The sequence below is a fragment of the Eschrichtius robustus genome, chromosome 14 (genome assembly GCF_028021215.1).
Source record: "Eschrichtius robustus isolate mEscRob2 chromosome 14, mEscRob2.pri, whole genome shotgun sequence".
Lineage (NCBI taxonomy): Eukaryota > Metazoa > Chordata > Mammalia > Artiodactyla > Eschrichtiidae > Eschrichtius > Eschrichtius robustus.
In genome coordinates, this window is record NC_090837.1 from 86,016,212 (window position 1) to 86,036,566 (window position 20,355).

A 20,355-nucleotide genomic window follows, 5' to 3' on the forward strand; every position below is an offset into this window, starting at 1 on the left:
CGTGCTCCGCAAAAAGAGAAGCCACCGCAATGAGAAGCCCGCGCACCGCAACTAAGAGTATCCCCCCACTTGCCGCAACTAGAGAAAGCCCTCATGCAGGAACGAGGACCCAACGCAGCCAAAAATAAATAAATAAATTTATTTTTAAAAAATGGTTAAAACGGTACATTTCAGTTATGTACATTTTATCATGCACACAAAAAGACATGTAAAAATAATTCCCCGCCACCAAAAATAAGATTACAATAAACATCTCTGGCCTGTCCCACGATGGCGCTGTGTGAGAATCTCTCCAGGATATATTCCTAGAAGCCAAATTTCTGGGACATTTTTAATTTAACCAAGTACTGCCAGGTTGTTCCAGAAATGGAGCTCCAGTTTGCACTCCTTCCCACCAGCAGAGCACAAGTGTTTCTCTGTCCTCACATTCTAGCCAACGTTTGGCATTACCGGCTTTCTAATTTTTGCAAGTCTAATACAAGAAAAGTGTTGCTTTGATTTGCATTTCTCTAATTGCTAATGATTTTACTCATCTCTTCATAGACTGATTAGCTTTTCGAAATTCTTCTGTGTAATGACTTAAATGTGTCCCCTGTGAAAAGGCATGTTGAGGTCCTAACCCCCAGTGCCTCAGGATGTGACCTTATTTGGAAATAGGGTCTTTGCAGATGTAATCCAGTTAAAATGAGGTCATTAGAATGGGCTCTAACCCAAAATGACTGGTGTCATTTCTGAAAAAAGGAAATTTGCACACGGAAACAGATGTGCACACAGGGTAGACTATGTGAAGAAATATAAAAAGGACACCATATGAGGACTGGAGTTGTACTGCCACAAGCCAAGGAATGTCTGGGGCTACCAGAAGCCGGAAGAGTCCAGAAAGGATCCTTCTAGGCTATCCGAGAGATCCTGGCCCTGCTGACACCTTGATTTTAGACTTCCATCCTCCTCATCTTTGAGACAATACATTTCCGTTATTCTAAGCCACCAGTTTGGGTTATTTTGTTATGACAGCTGTAGGAAACTGATACCCTCTGTGAATTGCCTGTCCATATTATTTGCCTATTTTTCAGTGGGGCTCCTGCATCTTCCTATAATGTGCAGAAGTTCCTCTGCTCCAGATTCACCTTCATTTTTTGCCTTTCTCCCTCCCTTTCTATCCCACCAGCTCCCATGGGGTCACTTTGAGAGCAGAATTTCAAGTAGAAGGGAAGGGCAACCCAGCTGGACAGAGATGAGAAGGAAAGAGGAAGCAGGGGTATTTTTAGGCCGAAGAGGCTTTGTGCTCTTTGTGCTGCCCCTAAACAGAAGCGGGAAGGCAGGCTTGGATTGGAGGAAGATCAGCCTGAATATATTGAGGAATCTCTGTGTTTCCCTAACTGCCTTGAACCCTTTATCCTCAAAGCCTTTGATGCCCACCTATGGCTAAGATCAGTGAGTGAGTCTCAGATAGATCCCCAAGCCATTTTTGGATCAGGTTTACAGGTGCTTTGGGCCACCCAGTGACCACCTTCAACGAAACCAGCAGTTTGCCTCACGCCCACTCACATGAGGCCCCATGGAGAAATCATGCACCAGGCTGTGTTAGGCCTTCTGAAACTGCCTTCCAATTTGGTTTCTTTGAGCCTTCCACGGAGGAAGGCCATGACATATTTTAAAAGGTGTTTGCTTGAGAAAGGCACTTTTGTTAGCAAAGCTGGATGACGCGGCATGGAAAGGCTAAGGCCACTGGAAGAAGTTGGCTTTGGCAGCTGTGGGCAGGGCCAGGGCTGCAGAGGCAGGGGCTGAGAATGTGATTCTGTCCAGGATGTGGCTTCTAAAATGAGCCCGTTTCATCCATCATTAATTTTTACTCCCCTAAACGGTGCCATCTCTTGCTTTCTCACGGTACCTTTCCTGAGAGGCCTCTTAAACTCCTCTACACGTCCCCGGACATGTAGCACCTGGAATTCCAGCAACATATTTCAAAACACCCTCTAGAAAAACCCTGCCCCAGATGTGGTACGGGGAGATGACCAGACTCGGAATCCTGTACCAAAAAGATCAACTCACACCAAAAAACAATCAAGAATACTCCGTCTATATACCCTTTGTACAATAAGACTTTAAAAGAATTTGTTTGTAAAGTTTTCTTTCTTGAAAAAGATCAAATGATATGACTGAGAATACTCACAGAGCTATTGCATGCTTGGAGAACTCAATCTAGGGTAAATGTTCTGGTAAACAAACCTCCTTTTAAAGGATATCATTTAACAGTTTTACAAATATGTATTGCCTGTTAATTCAAGGTATTCGGTGGTTGTATTTTTTTAATAAAATATTACTGTTGAACCAAACTGAATCATCTCTCTCTCTCTCTCTCTCTCTCTCTCTATATATATATATATATATATATATATATATGAAGTTTAAGGTTCTGTATTAGATTTTATCATCTTGGGGTGGAGAGGGAGCCTTCACAAACAAGACATGAAATTCAGAAGCCATAAAGGAAAATGTGCATATGTGAATATATAATGATAATTTTTTAAAAGGCTTCTGCCTGGCAACAACAAAAATGAGGCAAAAAAATCAAATTAAAAAATAAAAGGTTGACTGAGCAAAGATATTGTATTATGTACAACATATTAGGTCAGTAGCCATACTATTCAAAGACCTTGTACAAACTTAAGAAAAGACCAATAAAACACAGGAAAGAAAGATGGGCGATAGGTACAGGGACTTCAAAGAGAAAATACAAATGGCAAAAGAATACATGAGAAGATATTCAATCTACCAAAGAAATAAAAATCTAAAATATAACACCTTTCTTCATACTGATAAGCAAAGGCTTAAGTGAGGGTGGGGGGCGGGGACTAGAGCTTTTATATACTGTCAGTAGGCATGTAAGTTGATACAGAATTTTTGGGGGAGGCGTTTTTGCATTGCCTCTTAAACTTTAACATATGCATACCTAGTAACCTAATAAAGCCAATCTAGAAAGTTATTCTACGTTAATGCTTGCATATGTATACCATTATATATACAAGGAGAATGATCAATTAAATTTTGGTACCTCTATTCAACAACACCATGTACCCCTTAAAAAGAATGGAGTGTTGCTCTGAATAATAACCTGAAAACTGCCTGTAGTATATTGCTAAGTGAGAGAATCAGGTTTTAGAATAAGATATACATATGTAATAATTCCATTTATGTAACAAAATGTATGAAGCTAGGCAAATAGACAAATAGGTGATAGAGTAATCATACATGGGTTTAGTAAAATAGAATGATACATACCAACAGATGAAGTGGTGGGATTATCAGCTTTCACATCCTATTTCATGGCATAAAACTTTTCCTAAAATAACCTGTTCTAGGTCTTTTGATCATCACGTAACATCACAGATCATGGGGCAAGCTCTTCAAAGTCATGATCTGGGACATTCACCTCTCTATACCCCAGATCTAGTTCAGTGGCAGACATCACAGGAAGTTCAATAGCTGTTTGTGGAAGATTATAGGGTTTCACCCTTCCCTACTCCATGCAACTACAGAGGTTAATGTGGCTTTATCAGGATTCAAGGTCAGCTTGAGTCTACCCTCAGAGCCAACCTGCAAAACAGTTTGGTGAAAGCAAAAGTGTAAGGACACAGGAACTACCACCCAAGTCTGGTCTGGCTTCTCGTCACCGTTGCTGCGGCCAGTGGCCACCGGCCTGTCCCAGTTGGAAGGCTTTTAAGTCAGTTCACAGGAAAAGACCCAGTGGGATAAAGGACTATCTGGTAAGGTGGACGGAGGCCAAATAGGCAGCAATAGAGGAGACAGAGAAGCAAGAGAGAGGAAACAGAGGGTAGAGAGGCAAAGAGAGTCAGGTGACACCACGAGGAATTTACAGACAGCAATCAAGAAAAGAAGCACAAGATTATATATTTACGTATAGAACAATTCTCAAAAAGGTCACATGACCTGGCCCTGTCTTTTAACTGCTCCCGCTCTAGTCTTCAAGCCCTCTTTGAAGATGGCCACCAATAGAAGAATCTTTCCTAAGTGAGAGGGTCAAACATTAATAAACTCCTTGAAATAAATCTCCAAACTGGATTTTCAAGCTTTGGCTCACAAGAGTGCACCAATTTGCAAGCCGGCCCTTCGCATGGGTGTCTGACATCCCAATGACTTGTCTTACTCTTTGGTCTGGTGTCATATTATCAAAAGCTAATATTTGTCAGTGTCTTACTAAATGCCATGATTCTAAGCTCTTCGTGTGTATTGACTCTTCCTCTTCACAACAGTCCTATGAGGTACATATAAAGTAGAAAACCCACTTTGTAGTTGAAGTGTCTGTGTGGTTAAGTAATTTGTCCAAGGTCTCTCAGTTAGTAAATGTGGGACCCTTAGACAGTGCTTCTTAAATTTTAACATGAATCTGAATCACCTGGGCATCTTATTAAAATGCAGATTCTGACTCGGGAGGTCCGAGGTGGGGCCTGAAATTCTGCATTTCTAATGAGCTCCAGGGGATGCCAATGTTGCTTGTCCCACAGACCACACTTTGAGTAGCAAGCCTCTAGAACTCAGGTCATGATGGTTACACTTTCAGAGCCAAGCTGCAATACCAACTGTGAGCTCCAAGGATGCAGATTAACCGCTCTGTTTAAAAGAAGAGATTGGGGAGGACGATATCTGGATGCTGTCAAACTCTACAGTTTAAAACTATTGCAAAATCCTTACAGAAAAAAAGTTACCACTGTATTCCTGGGCCACACTCAGTGCCCAGGCCCCAAGTCATATACTCTACTGTAGAGAAAGAACAGGACACATAATGGACAAGTCTTTCCATAGAAAGTGACATCAGAATACATCACTGCAAAACATGCCCCTTTGGCATATGGATTATTTTCAGCTAAAGGCAACTGAGAGCCAGCAGATGTAGGAAAAGCTCTTTACCTCCCGCAGCTGCCTAAAAATAAGGTATAAATTTCCCCTTTAGAAAAGGAAATTCACATTCATAATGTAAATTTCCATTTGTAAAGATGTCTCTGTACCAGGAGGAGAGCTACTCAGGAGACAACTCTTATGTGCATAACAAGAAGATCCTTTTTTACCCCGTATTTCCTCCTCTCCTCTCTCCCTACCTTGCCCCCCAACCCAGAAGCCCCAAACCCCCTTTCCTTTGTTTAGCTTAACGTGGTATATAAGCCCCAATCATCTGACCCTTGAGCCCCATTTTCTCTATCAAACTCCATGCAACGTATGTAATTAAAATTGTTTTCCTCTAATCTGTCTTATTTCAGTTTGATTCCCAGGCCCTAGACATTGAACCTAGGAGGATAGAGGGAAAAAGTTTTTTCTTCTGCTACACATCTAAGCTGAGACATGAAGGGTACCTAGGAGTTCGCCTGGTGAAAGCAGATGGGGAAGAGAGGCAGGCAGAAGAAAGAGCACGAGAGAAGACCCGAAGTCAGCCAGGTATTAAAAGGTAATAAAAGTAATAGTGATTGACCTTCAGGTTGAAAAGGAAAGCGTGTGAGAGGTAGAAATGTGAGTCGGGCCAGCTCACAGTGTGCCTCAAAGGCCTGGTTTCTTTTTTTTTTTTTTTTTTTTATTTATTTTTGGCTGTGTTGGGTCTTTGTTGCTGCATGCGGGCTTTCTCTAGTTGCGCTGAGTGGGGGCTACTCCTTCTTGCAGTGTGTGGGCTTCTCATTGTGGTGGCTTTTCTTGTTGCAGAGCGCGGCTCTAGGCGTGCGGGCTTCAGTAGTTGTGGCTCTTGGGCTCTACAGTGCAGGCTCAGTAGTTGTGGTGCACAGGCTTAGTTACTCCATGGCGTGTGGGATCCTCCCAGACCAGGGCTCAAAACCGTGTCCCCTGCATTGGCAGGCGGATTCCTAACCACTGTGCCACCAGGGAAGTCCCAAAGGTCCAGTTTCTTAACAAGACCCGTAAGCTAAGGTGATGCAAAGCCTTTGAGGAGTTTTAAGCAGGAGATGGATAAATGGATTGGGATTTTAGTTTAAGGAGCTATACTGTGTAGAATAGAATGTGGGGGGCGGTTGGGAGGGGCCCAAGGTCGGAGACACGTGTCCACTAGGAGGCTGTTACAGTTATCACTGTGAAAAATGACAGCAACCCGGAACTGGGGTAGCAGCACGGGGGTTGCAGGGAAAGAGGCACATTCTAGAGACATTTAGAAAGAAAACAATGGAGTGAAAAAAGTGAACGATGAAAAGGCGGCGAGTGAGAAAAAGACAGTGCTAAAAGATGTTTTTTTTTTAAAAAAAGGTAAAATCATGACTCATAGGATATAAAATGAACACATGCTAAAGATTTTATTCCACTCATAAAGAAGGAACCAGGCAGATGTCATAACTGGTTCAAGGGAGAAATTGAAAAACAGACACATCTATGGAGGAGGAATATTGAAATGAATGTACACACGGAGGCAGAGCTAGCTTCTTCCGCAGTGGGGGAGGGGATTCTGAACCTCCACGAGATAGGACACCATGGGCCCATCTAGAGCTGAGAATTATTTTGCATTCTGGCGGTTATGCACCATTTACGGAATTGTGCAATAGTCCCCGAGGAATCAGAATACTCAGAGGGGTGTCCCCTAGACAATGCAAAGTTTTCTACAGAAGCACAAATTTGTCCTTGAAGTAGGGTGACTCTGGGATGTCTGACTTGGACACCTAGGGGGACAGTTATGACATTCACTGAGCAGGGAATATGGGCAGAGGGGAGGTGCCGAGGGGCTGGGTTAGGGGAGGAGAGAGGTGGTACATTGACTTGGTCACATTTCGTTTTTTTCTTTTGTTCTTTTTTTGGCCACGCTGTGGGCCATGCGGGATCTTAGTTTCCCCAGCAGGGATCGAACCCGTACTCCCTGCAGTGGAAGCGAGGAGTCCTAACCACTTGACCGCCAGGGAAGTCCCCAGTCACATTTCAATAGCTGACGCTTGCCTCTGGTGGAGATGTGGCTGGGCAAATACTTGAAGATATGAAGGGGAACCTCCAGTCTCACGACAGGGCACGCTGTTCAGAGGAAGAGGGGTACTTCAACTAGACAAGTATGAAAAGCCAAATGTCTAAGGCCAGTGGCCCTGCCTTGGGCAGGGTGGTCCTGTTTTGTTTTGGTTTCAAGGATAAAGTATCTCTCTCGGGCTCAGTGGCTCCAGTTTTGGGGGAGGCATTGTTTGAAGAGCCTTCCTTGCTTTAACCACGTGTGACATTGATTGAACACCATTTTACAGAAGGTTCTGTGTATCATGCTATGGTGTATTCCAAATAGATCTTGCCTGGAAGGAACTTCCAGGGTGGCTGTTTAACATTTGGATTTTTCATTAGAAAAAATGTCACCCATGTGACCACTTTCCCAACCCAACAACACTGCTCTTTCTTAAGACTCCTAAAAACAGGGGCTGCTTTCCAAACCAAAAAGTGGAAAATGGGCAAAGGATTGTCTTCAATTTGTCAATTTATAGGAAAGGACATGTAAAAATTATTTTTAAAAATTGAGTTGGTTTTATGGTTTCTGTGTATTGAAAGCAATAAGTTCAACTGAGGCTTGGGTCTGCCCGGGACATTTTGGATCATACGGTTAGGAGACGCAGGACGTAGTTTTAATAGTATGTACCGGATTTTTTGTTTTTTACTAAGTAAAGCAATATGGGGTACTAGTACTATTGAAAGCTAACTAGAAAATAGGAAGATGAGATAAGAGTAGAAATTGTGCAGATTCTAGAAGGAATTCTGCTGTTTCCCCGCCTCTGAAGCACTCTATTTCTCCCAGCAAGTGACAGGTGACACTTACCTACAGGCCCTGTCCCACCTCCAGTCTAGGAAGCTCTTAAATAGAGGTGTTTGTGGCCTTCTAAGTGGCCTTGACAGGTTTTGTGCTGTGGCCACATAGACCTGAGTTTCAGAGAGACTGGAGTTCAAGGTCTATAAACAAGACCTACCTTGCTCTGGCCGTTCCCCTTCTCTGAGCCCTAAGATTAGGATCTTGCTCTGTGCAGATGCCCTTCTCTGTCAGCTGCCAATTTTGCTGGACTTTGAGTACCACCTCCACTGGATTCCCTGCTGTCATGATCTGCCTGCCTGTTGGAACATCCTGATCTCTGGGGTCAGGCCCTCCTACTCACCCCATGCTGAGTGCTCAGGACTCTGGCCCATGCTTTTTGTATCCTCCAGATACTCTGCTCTGGACTCCACACAAACCTCACCCCAACACCAGCTGTGGGGCTACCACCAAGCAGCAAAGCTGCCACGGTGGCCGGATCCCAAGCCTGGCCCCATCCAGACTGCACCTCTGTCCACGCATCACTGGGCCATGTCTGTCTTCACTAGGAAAATCCAGTTAACGTTGGGCTGCAGCACTGTCTAAATTTATACCAAAACTGAAATCTGTCCTTGTTTTATAAATTCATATATTATGGAAACATCAAGGGACATCCAGAGCCTTTGGTTCAAGTTCGCTTATTCCCTTCTGACAAACTGAAATTTTAATCTCCAAATATTGTCTTATACTGCCCGCTACCCTCTCCTGCTTCCCCTCTGGAAATCCTTGCTCTCTTCTGCATATCTGCAAAAGCAGAAACATTGCTGAGTTTTACTTCCCACAGTCTGTGTTATAGGGAAGATGTATTGTTTAGTTTTTTAAATATAATTTTAGATACATTCACCCTTCTTCTCCCCAGCGTTAAAAATCACTATACCCCACGCACGGATGTGTATGTGTGTATGTGAATACGTGCTTGTTGAAATAAATTACATTGGCGGTGTAATTAATCTCCCCTTGATCTTCGATTCCATGATACTACCAGGAAACACGTATGAGGGCCTACAATGTGCCAGGACTGTGCTAAGGGCTTTATATGCACCCTCATACAATCCTCCTAACAGTCCTATGATTAGCCCTAATTGTTGCATGAAAAATCTGAAGCTTGGGGAGACAAAGTAATTTTCCAAGTTTCACAATTAGAGTGGAGCAGAACAAGATTTGAATCCAAGTCAGATGACCCTGGATGTTCTAAATCTCAGCATTATCTTTGCATCCCAGCCCCTGGTACGATGCAGGGCACAAAGAGGGCCTTCAATACACGTTTATTGAGTGAATGAATGCTTAACCCTTCTTACTTAGATTCAACCTACACCAATTAATGTAGATAGTGTATCTACTTTGTACCAGCCACTGTGCTTTGACGTGAAGAACCAGTTAATGGTTTATCTAAGATAATATCCATAAACTAGAAACTAGAAAACAATCAGCAATATGGCAGAACGAAGTCTAGAACAGACATTTTTTTTTTTATAAAACTGCATCACTGACTCTTTTATCAGCCATGATGCCTCAATTCTCCTTTTCGGCTTGGAGAAGGAATGAATAAGACAAAGTGGGGAAAAAAGGATTTCTTTTTTAATGTAACTGAGGAAGACTAAAAAGAAAAATAAAATCAAAGAGGATGTGTAGTAATATATAGGACGTTAGACCCAGAAGAGATTAAATTCAGTTGAGGTGCCAAGGAGGAAGTAGCTGTCTCCTCCTTAGGTGGTTTAAAATGTCGCTCCGCTTGCCAAAGCTCATGGTGATCACAGATCACAGCGGAGAATGGCCACCACAGAAAACTTCAGCCCAGAGAACTCAGGTTACCGGGAGCCTCCCTCAGCCACCGAGGCAATGGCCAAGAGCTAGGGTTTTATAAAAAAAGAACGAGATAATGCCATTTGCAGCAACATGGATGCCACCAGAGATTATCATACTAAGTGAAGTGAGTCAGAAAAAGAAAGACAAATACTGTATGATATCACTTATATGTGGAATCTAAAATATGACAAATGAACAAATGAACCTATCTATGAAACAGAAACAAAATCAGGGTCATAGAGAATAGACTGGTGATTGCCAAGGGGGAGGGAGGTGGGAGAGGGTAGGAGTGGGAATTTGGGATTAGCAGATGCAAACTGGTATATATAGAATGGATAAACACAAGGTCCTACTGTATAGCACAGGGAACTGTAGTCAATATCCTGTGAGAAACCATAATGGAAAAGAATATGAAAAAGAATGTATATATATGTATAAGTGAGTCACTTTGCCATACAGCAGTAATTAACACAACACTGTAATTCAACTCTACTTCAAAAAAAGGAAATTAAAGAAACAAACAAACAAACAAAAAAGAGCTAGGGCTTTGAAACCAGCTCCACTCGGGTTCAGATTCTGTCCCCGCCACTCACCAACCCCATGACTTTGGATGAAGGACAATGATGTCCCCATAGGCAGAGTTTCCTGGTATTTGATACATAGTACCTATTATATTTGTTATTAATTATGATTATTTGCTAATAAAATATACAATGAAATCTTAAAAGCATTTTGAAGAGAAAGAAAGCCTCCTGTGAAAGTCAATTGACAAACACCCATTATTCAAAGTGCACTTGACATTCTTTGCCTAAGCAAAGAGAAAAGAGTCACTCCTGAGAGGCCAAAAACCGAGAAATGTATACTGCTCCCCAGATGTCCTGGGGCAAGCCAATACAGTGCCACCAACCAAACAGATAAAAATATCTCCAGACCTGGAGGAGAAACAAATTCCAAGCCAGTACCCTTTCCTTGTTGATAACTAATAAAGAGTTCAAGCCAATTCTTTCATGAAGAGGAATTGATATTTATAACCGAACTCATTTTATATTTCTAGTAGTTCATCATATAAAACCTGTAAAGAATCAATGTTACAGGGTGTGGCTTTGGTCACTTCCAAATTATTTTATTGTTTTTATAATATCTTGAATTAAAAAAAAAAAAACCCTCCAGATAATTATTCTGCCAGAGAAATCTGTGGAGTTGACCTGCCTCTCCCAATGTTCTAGAGCAGAGTGGAAGAACTAGCCCAGCTCATTTCCGCCTGGGAATGAGACAAGTTACACAGTCAGAGGAGAAAGGTCACCTGAAGTGAAATTAACTAAGCAATCAGGGCATAAATCAGAGGGAAAAGAGTCATTTTTCTACTTCCCTCTCCTCAATTCCCGTTCAGTCGATCAACAGGTCCTGTCAATTCTCCCATCAAGACAAAACTTGAATCTCTCGCCCTCCTCCCTCTGTCACTCCATTTTTGTGGCAAACACCTTTTCCTCAAATCGATTCTTATTCAATAGCTAGAATGATCCTTTTCAACCTGCCCTCGTCTCATTGCACTGCACTGCTTTAACTCTTCAGTTAGGGGTACTCCCGAGTCCTTGCACGGCTGTGTGACTCCCGCTTACTCTTATCGGTCACCCTGGACTTTCTCAGGTTCTCAAATGACATGGAGAGAGTCGCTAAATACATGTTGAACATTTGAATAAATTAATGTGCATGGTTGGCTTGAAAAGGAGAAAAGAAGAGGCTGGGATGAGCAGTTCTGAGCCTTAACCACCGAGATAATGATTTTCCCGGCAGAGGAGACAATATTTAACAAGTTGTCAACTGGTGCAGGAAAACCCAAAGCCAAGGATTTTTATTTAAAACAGAAATTCTGCAGACTTTAACTGTTTGGTATACTACTCACAATATAGACTTAAACGGAGAAATGCCATCACAATTCACGGGTGAAAATCCCTTTTGTGCACACTCCTCATGTTTGTAAACTCAAAAGAGCAGGTGATTTGATGACAGGGACAAAGAAATTGCTACTGAGAGGTAGCTACATGGTGTTGATTTGTGTGTTTTCTGGGCTTTCTCAGGAACAATAGGCTATTTTTGCTTGAACTTGTGAGCACTCACCTAGCACCCTAGATCTCACTTTCGTTAAAGGTTGGTTTTGTTGCTCATTTGCTTTTCACCTCTTTAATTGATCGACTTGGACATCAGCAGAGGTAACTTCAGGCCATGTTTAGGATGCAGGACTCAGGCCCACTAAAGGTGATAAACAAAGATTCCCTTCCAAGAAGAACCTTAGCAAAGGGAGATTCTCTTCCAACATCCTGGCCCAATTGTTCTATATTCCAGAAGCTATTAATTTTCTCTGCTCCCACCACAGGAAAATGTTTGGTCTCAGGGGAAGTAAGCCAATTAAGCAGTTGCTTAAGGGGGAAACCAAAATAAGTTAGGAAAGTTGAATGGCGCCACTAACTGTTCCTCCTGAAATCTAATGAGGACGACACTCAGATGGCAATTCAGCAGATAGAAACCATCAGTGTCAGTCAGGGAATGCAGTGACCACAGCTGAATGCAACTCAGCTGTCCAGCAAGGGAGGGGGCTGCCCTTTTGATGATGCTTTGGGGGACAGAAGGGAGAAAGTATCTTAATCTGCAGAGGGCGTGTTAGGTAGACTATGAGCACTTGGGCTGTTGGAAACCAGTAATCCAAATCCATCGTCTGCTGTCTCCTTCACATAATGGGATGTCATGAGGCAGGAGTCTTTTTTTCCTTAAATTTATTTATTTATTTATTTATTTATTTATTTATTTATTTATTTATTTATTTATTTATTTATTTATGGCTGCGTTGGGTCTTCATTGCTGCATGCGGGCTTTCTCTAGTTGCAGCGAGCGGGGGATACTCTTCATTGTGGTGTGCAGGCTTCTCATTGCGGTGGCTTCTCTGGTTCTGGAGCACGGGCTCTAGGCACGCGGGCTTCAGTAGTTGCGGCTCGCGGGCTCTAGAGTGCAGGCTCAGTAGCTGTGGCGCACGGGCTTAGTTGCTCCATGGCATGTGGGATCTTCCGGGACCAGGGCTTGAACCTGTGTCCCCTGCATTGGCAAGCAGATTCTTAACTACGAGGCAGGAGTCTTTTACCCACTTTTGCTTGCTGGAACATTCTTAACCTGCTGTACTCCCATTACCTTTACCCATTCCCTGAAAGTCAAGCCCTGCCCAGGCTCTGCAGGGGTTAGGATCAAAGTGGTAGGATATGTTCAGAATTCAATACAATAAAAAGCAGTGCAACTTTCTAAAATGTTCCAGTGAAATGGAGAAGAAAATTAAAAACTTAAGCCTCTTAAAATGTAAATGGTGGCAGTGTGCTTTGCGATTTGGACTCCTGCCCATTAAAAAAAGAAAAAAGAAAGAAAAAAGAAAGCCAGAAAGCTGAGTGCTTACGAGATGAAGTACAAAGAACACTAGGAGGGCGATAAACACAGTCAGGACTCTGGGCCTCCCTGTCCTCACTGGGTTTAACGTCACCCACCGTAATTTTCCCACAAGGCTGCTCTGAGTACAAATCATGCTGATGACCCCAAAGTCTGTTGAAAGGTAAGAAGTACTTCTATAAACTCCTGATATCATTCGTTTAACCAATCAGCTCTCTATCTGAAATGGACGGAGAGGAAAGAGTCCTTTTTGTCAGAGTATATTTCAGGATGTTTCTACCCGCCTCCCCGCAAAAGGTACACATTAATTTCTCTCTTATGGGTGAGAAGGAAAACTCCTATGACTGGGTCACTTGCCACAGAGGGCGACCACGTGTCTCGCCAGCCTTGATTCAGCAGTGCTTTCTTGCATAACTGATCTTGGAGATGCCTGCGGTATCATGCTTTCATCTTAATCGAGCGGGTGCCGTCTCCCACCAGGGTGCCCCCAGAAATCTTTAAAGGCAGAACCCAAGTGTCTTCACTTTTATGTAGCCCAGTCAGAATGAAATGCTGCTTCTATCACAGCCCCGAATCCTGGGGTTGAGCCCCTGCTTAGCATGTCATTTGTCCTGCCCCGTGCATTTGTGTCCTGCTAGGCTGGGGGACCCACGCCACCTAACAAGATGCCTTCTTTGACTTTGTTTCCCTCCAATTGACCAGTCCAGTGCCTAGTACATGGCATGAACTTGATCACATTTCCCCTTGATTAAACATTAATTGTCTCTCTCTCTCTTTTTTTTACATACCCTTTTTCAGTTCTAGTCATAATAGCTAAAAACAATATTTTGCAGCTTCACAACCGGAAAACTGGAAATTTGCCACTGAGGTGAGCAGAAATTTCCACAAGGTTATTTTTCTTCCTTGACATTCAGAAAGCAACATTTCCTGACAAATACTATTCTCCTATGTGATGAAAGAATTGAAGAGCTGGAACAGGACTGTGTGTGGGGCAAACATTTGGTATTATGACTTTACACAAATCAAAAGGAATTTGTTGGCTTCTCTAACTCAGGTGGCTTTCAACTGCTCACGATTTAAATGCTTGTGCAACCAAAAAACGTAGTCATTTTGTTGCTTAGCTTTTCCACATTCATTCAAGAATTACATAATTTCAAAAATTCTCATTGATTTCAAAGTAACAAGTTGATTAAAATCTTAGTTAAAAATGAACTTGTAGACTATGTAATATAATTTGTTTATTGTTGTTTATGAATAGAAAAGGTTTGGAAATACAGAGACCCAGATAGATACCTATCAGTTAGGTGGGAGGACAATATGATTATGGATAAATCTTACTTTCTGATTTATTTGCATATTTTTTCTGCTTAATAACATTAAAGACTAAAATAGTCAAGGACTTACTATGTGCTACATACTGTTTTAAGTGTTTTGCATGTATTGATTCTATGTTAGGTTTTATTGTTATCCCCATTTTATAAATGAGGAAACTGAGGGACAAAGAGGGTGGGAACTTGCCCAAGGTCATGCAGCAGTAAATGCAGAGCTGTAGCCTGACCCAAGAGTCTAATTCCAGAATCCAAACTCTTAACCACTATGCTATATTGCTCCTGTACTGATCATTAAAGACTATGAAGATTTACTGAGTTTTAATAATTTAAATATTTTGGTTAAGCCATGTGACTTTGATTGAGGCATTTAACTCCTTGGAATAATGTAGTATAGAATTTAACCTTGCCCCCAAAGGGGTCTGGACTTTGGCCTTGGCTTCTAGGAGGTAATCCCTATAGGAGTGTTTTTGTTTAAGTGAGGACTGGCCATCCCAGAAAGACCAATGATGTGATTTAGGGTGGGAGCTTTGGGTCAGGCCCAGAGGGGGCTGGAGACTGAAAACTGTGGTTAGGACTGATGTGGTCCTGACTCCATGGAAAGAGAACAACAGACACTTTGCATGTGAAACCCTCCTAGGCTCTGCCCTGAGTGTCTCTTCCATTAACTCTTATATCTCATCTGTATCCTTTCTCTGTAATAAGCCATAACCATGACTATAATAGCTTTCAGTGAGTTCTGAGTCTCTCTAGCAAATTATCGAATCTGAGGGTGATTTGGGAACCCCCTGAATTTGCAGCTGGAGTCAGAAGTGCAGGGTGGTTTTATATGGTGACTGACTCCTGTAATCTTGTAGTTGGCCCTAAATCCTCAAGTTCTTCAGTTTCCTCCTCAGTAAAATGATGATACTGAAAGAAGTGATCTTTAAAGTTTCCCATAGAGCTCAATAGTGTTACTCTGTCAAGGGCATTTGCTGTTTAGCACGGCTCCCCTGGAGGCTGGAAGACTTAACCCAAAGGAGCACATAGTGAGGAGATGGAGAATCAGGTGAGACTTTGGGACTGAAGTTTCTCCTGCATAAATCACACTAGGCATGTCACTTACAGATAAATGGAACTCACCCGGGGTGATGGCAACGGTGGGAGGGGGTTTTGGGGTGGGCAGGTCCTCTTAGTTCTGAGTCAGTTTCTGTATCTAAATAAATTAGCCAGTGTGTGCTGTTCTACTGTGAGCTGTTTGGATCAATGGAGCCCATGCACCCAGAACCTATTTCTGCTCCAGTTACAGAAGTCAGGGACTCAATGCTCTCAGGCTTCCAATATTCTCAAAGGTAAAACTTCAATCTGGAACATTACTTGGAGGCCTCACCGTGTCCTTTGATTTTGCCTGCATTCAGCTGTTCCCAACCTTTACTCCAAGAAAGAGTCTCTCGGCTTAGATGCTTCGCTTACCTTTTCATAAAATCTTCAGAATGCTTTTAGGCACAAGAGGAAATGGTCTCAGTCGAGTTGTAAAGCCCTTTGTTTTCCCAGGTCCCAATTTGCCAGAACTCCAGAACTGTAAGATAAACTAGTGTTGTTTAAGCCACTAAGTTTCTGTAATTTGTTACAGTAGCAAGAAGAAACTACCACAGAGCTATTAAGTGGTTGATCAGGGATTTGAACTCAAGCAGTCTGCTTCCAAAGATCAGTTATTACCGTAACATCCCCATCCCAAGTCATCAGCCCAATCAGATCTGGAATCCCTACTGCTGATAATTTTTAACATCTAGTAGTCACAGGTCCACTTCTCCATAGGTTACAGGGAGACACACACAAGTGAAGAGTCCTGCAGCCAACATAGAGGCTAAGAGCTCAGCAGTGTAAGACTGGCCAGCACTCTCAGGTTTGCTGAACCTCAGTTTCCTAACCTGTAGAGTGGGGACCAGGATGGTACAAGCCTCCTGGGGATTTGGAAAGGATTCGATGAAATGGTCCAAGTAAATCACTGAATGCAATGCCCAGCACAGAAAACACACTAAAAATATATTATTCTCTTAAAACTTTATTGAGTGCTTAATATTATCTTCTAGCCTTTTGCTAGGGAGTTTTAACTTCAGGATTTCAGGTTTGCAACGGACCATCACAAGGTTCCATAAACAGAAAAAAATTATTTCCTCACTTTTATATAATGCCTCCGATTTAGTAGATAGCTATTAGCTGTTATTTCAGAATAAATGAGGTAGTGGATTGAATAGCGTCCCTCCAAAATTCATGTCCACCCAAAACCTCAGAATGTAATCTAATTTGGAAATAGGGTCTTTGCAGATGTAGTCAAGGTAGGGATTGGAATGAGATCATACTGGATTTGAGTGGGCCCTAAATTCAATGCAAGTGTCCTTGTAAGAGACAGAAAAGTACACACAGAGACACACAGGGAGAACGCCATGTGCCATGGAAGCAGAGGTTGGAACGATGCAGCTACAAACCAGGGAACTCCAAGGATTGCTGGCAGCCACCAGAAGCTAGGAAGAGGCAAGGAAGGATTCTTCCCTAGAACTTTCAGACACTTTGATTTCAGACTTCTAGCTTCCTGAACTGTAAGACAATAAATCTCAGTCATTTCAAGGCACCAGCTTGGTGGCAATTTGTTACGGAGCCGTAGGAAACTAATACACATGGCAATTCTGGGGCCCCTCCAATCACCCCACTGTGGGAGGGACCACTTCATCTACTGCTCCAGGCTCTCTCCATCTTTCCCCAAAAGGAAGAAATATTTCATGTAAGAGAATGGTTCTTTTTCACTTCCACTTTGCAGCATACAGACTGCAGCAAGCGCGAAAGGAAAGCAAATCAAAGTCAAGAAGGATTGCTCTACGGGATATAAAGTACTCTACTCGGCATAAGAGAGGCAGAAGTGTTTCTGTGCTGCTAATTAGCTGCATGACCTTGAGGGGGTGACTTAACCCTCTGAGGCATCCATTTCCTCAAAGTGAACTGGTTGCACAAAATATCTTCAAGGTCCCTAATGTCATAGAACTATTCAGAGATAATGTTCTTAAGACCAAAAGGAAGAAAAGAGAGGAGAACGTGAAGAACCCTTGGAAGCTTGCGTACATCATCACCAAGAAAAAATATCTCATGTAAATGCTTAGACCCATGCGTTACATAGGGCTCTGGTCATAGTATGATTTTGTGCCTACAATTGCCTACTTTGCAGTACTGATGTAATACTGACAACAGATTATGCTTTTAATTGTGGACCCTCCTGTTAACCTAGTAGATTGAAATTGTTCTTACGGCTACTCACATCAACATCAGTTTCTCAGGAAAAAATGCTCTGGACGTGTTTCACTATCTGTCTCCCCTCACCTATATAAAGAGGTAGCTGTTGTTTCAGTAACTCCTGATGCGAATCACAACCAGAGAGGTTTCCCCTTGGGAGGACGTGACCTCTCCCAGTCTTCCTGGGAATCTACTTCACCCAGCAGGTTAGATCTTACCTACTCACCTTGCAAGCACGCAATATAAGGTTAGAGGAGATTTAATTAGAGAGAAAAGATAATCTTTCAATCTTTAGATTGCATATCAAGGATCAAAGTCTCCAAAAACTCTCACTGGCTGTTTGCAATTTTGCGTAAACTCATTGATCGTAGAGAAGAAACCAAGGTTAGGAAGAGTTCATTTAGGTTCTAGGCCACATTAAAGTTTCTCTCCTGCTTAGTCCAAGACCTTTAGCCTATGTTTACTTCTTGCATTGCCACATCATTACTCTCCCTTTTCCACCACTTCTTTCCATCCACAGAAACCAGTGAGCTGTGAATTTTTTTGTTTATATTCTTTTACAGCTTAACTATTCCTTGTCCACTTACATTTCCTACCTAAAGTATCAGTTGAAGTCACCAGCATATTACTTTCTTGTAGATCTTTCTAAAATTTTCTACCATAGTTTTCTGTTTAAGGAAAATAATCAATAATGTGTCTGCTTCCATGGAAGGAAAGGAAGCGAGGGTATTGATATTGATAAATTGCTCCAGGCAAACCAGTATGGAAATCTGAAGACTCTGGAAAAATCACATGAAGGAAGACCTTTAGAAAAGGGATTCAACACTTATTACTAATTCCTTGAAGTTTTTAACTCACAGGATAAAACTGAAAACAGATTAATGTAGAAGAAAAAAATATAAAAATAAATTATCTAACAAAACCACTTCAGAAGAAAACTATAGAGTGAGTAAAAAGGTGACAACCCCTTCCAAGTGACAATGAGGATGGGGCGGTGGGAAGTTTGGGGACAGAAAGTGGCAGCTATAGAAAGGGAAGAGTGACAGCTATGAAGTCACAATCGCTTGTGCATCCGCCTTCAAGTGTTATTGACTAAACAGGGATAACTGTACAGAATATGCTCTCTGGGAAAAGCAGGAGCTTCACTGATAGCCAGCTTTCTCTTGCCTCTTGTGATGTCCCTGTTAGGTAGATTTCAGAACCAGCACATTCCCCGTGCAGCCCAGGCCCTACTGAAGCTCAGAGGAAAGCCCAAGTTACACTAAGACTCCTGCGGTTCTCAAGTCTAGATGCCAAAGTAGGTCATTCAGCAGCCAGCCGTGCCCAGTGACTAATTTATCAGTGCTCGGAGGATTATTTTTGAAGGTATAAATGAATGTCACTCTTTGAGCCCCAGGAACACAGCTCCCCAAATATGAATCATGGTGCTAATCCAGCACAGGATTCCGTATGGTGTGGGCTCTATTATTTGTCCTGGCCCCAAAGGAGAAAGAAGTGATATATTTAAGGCAGGGTGATTTCAGAGAGAACATTAACACAGTGAATTATAGGGAGAATGTAAATGAAAGAATGGTGAAAGTGACCTTGAGTTCTGCAGTTCAAACTAGTTCCCTGTTAGCTAATAGCCAAGCTGATTGAGAACATCAGGAGCAGAGGTTACAGATGTTCTGTTTATTAAACAGAAAACATTAACAACTTGGTTGTACATTGAAACACACTAAGACATGAAAATAAGCACAGGGTAAAGGGGAAAAGTTCAGTGAATTTTCCCTGACCATTTTTTTTAGTGCCACATCTCAGCCCTGGTATTTTTTTTCAAATACAAGTCAGGAAGAAAATCATAAAAGAATTTTTTTTTTTTTTTTTTTTTTTTTGCAGAGCTGTTTTTGGTCCTACAAGGTTGACAATTTTAATGCAATCCACTCGAGAAACTGCCTATTGAAATACAAAGTTGTAGGGACTTCTCTGGTGGTCCAGTGATAGAGAATGCGCCTTGCAATGCAGGGGACGAGGGTTCGATCCCTGGTCAGGGAACTAAGATCCCACATGCCACGGGGCAACTAAGCTCGCGCACCACAACTACTGAGCTCGCAGCCCTCAACTAGAGAGCCTGCATGCTGCAAACTACAGAGCCCACGTGCTCTGGAACCCATGCACCACAACTAGAGAGCCCTCATGCCCTGGAGCCTGCATGCCCCAACTAGAGAAGAGAAAACCTGCATGCCACAACTAGAGAGAAGCCCACGTGCCACAACGAAAGATCCTCCATGCCTGCCACAACTAAGACCTGACGCAACCAAAAATAAATTAAATAAATAAATAATAAATGAATCTTTTAAAAAAAAAGATACAAAGTTGTAGGTCATATCTTGGAGTAAGACAGTAGCACATTTCATCCTTTAGGGAATAGCAGAGATGGAGACTATTAGCGCCCCAAGGGACATTTCCATCTTACAGAAAAGGAAATGGAGAACCAAGAAATTCTAATGACTTGTCCAAGACAGTGATGGAGATGAATCTTGAACTTAGACTCCTGTCCATGCACAGCCCACCTGCTTAAAGCCATGAGTCGTCACTCATCAACCTTATAAGTCTTGGGCTAGGGGTAGAGCAAATGGAAGAACACACCTGCAGAGTCAACCCTGAGTACCTGTAAGCATGCTATCCTAATTAAATCCCAATTTCTTTACGAAGTCTGTACTGTGTATAGGACTG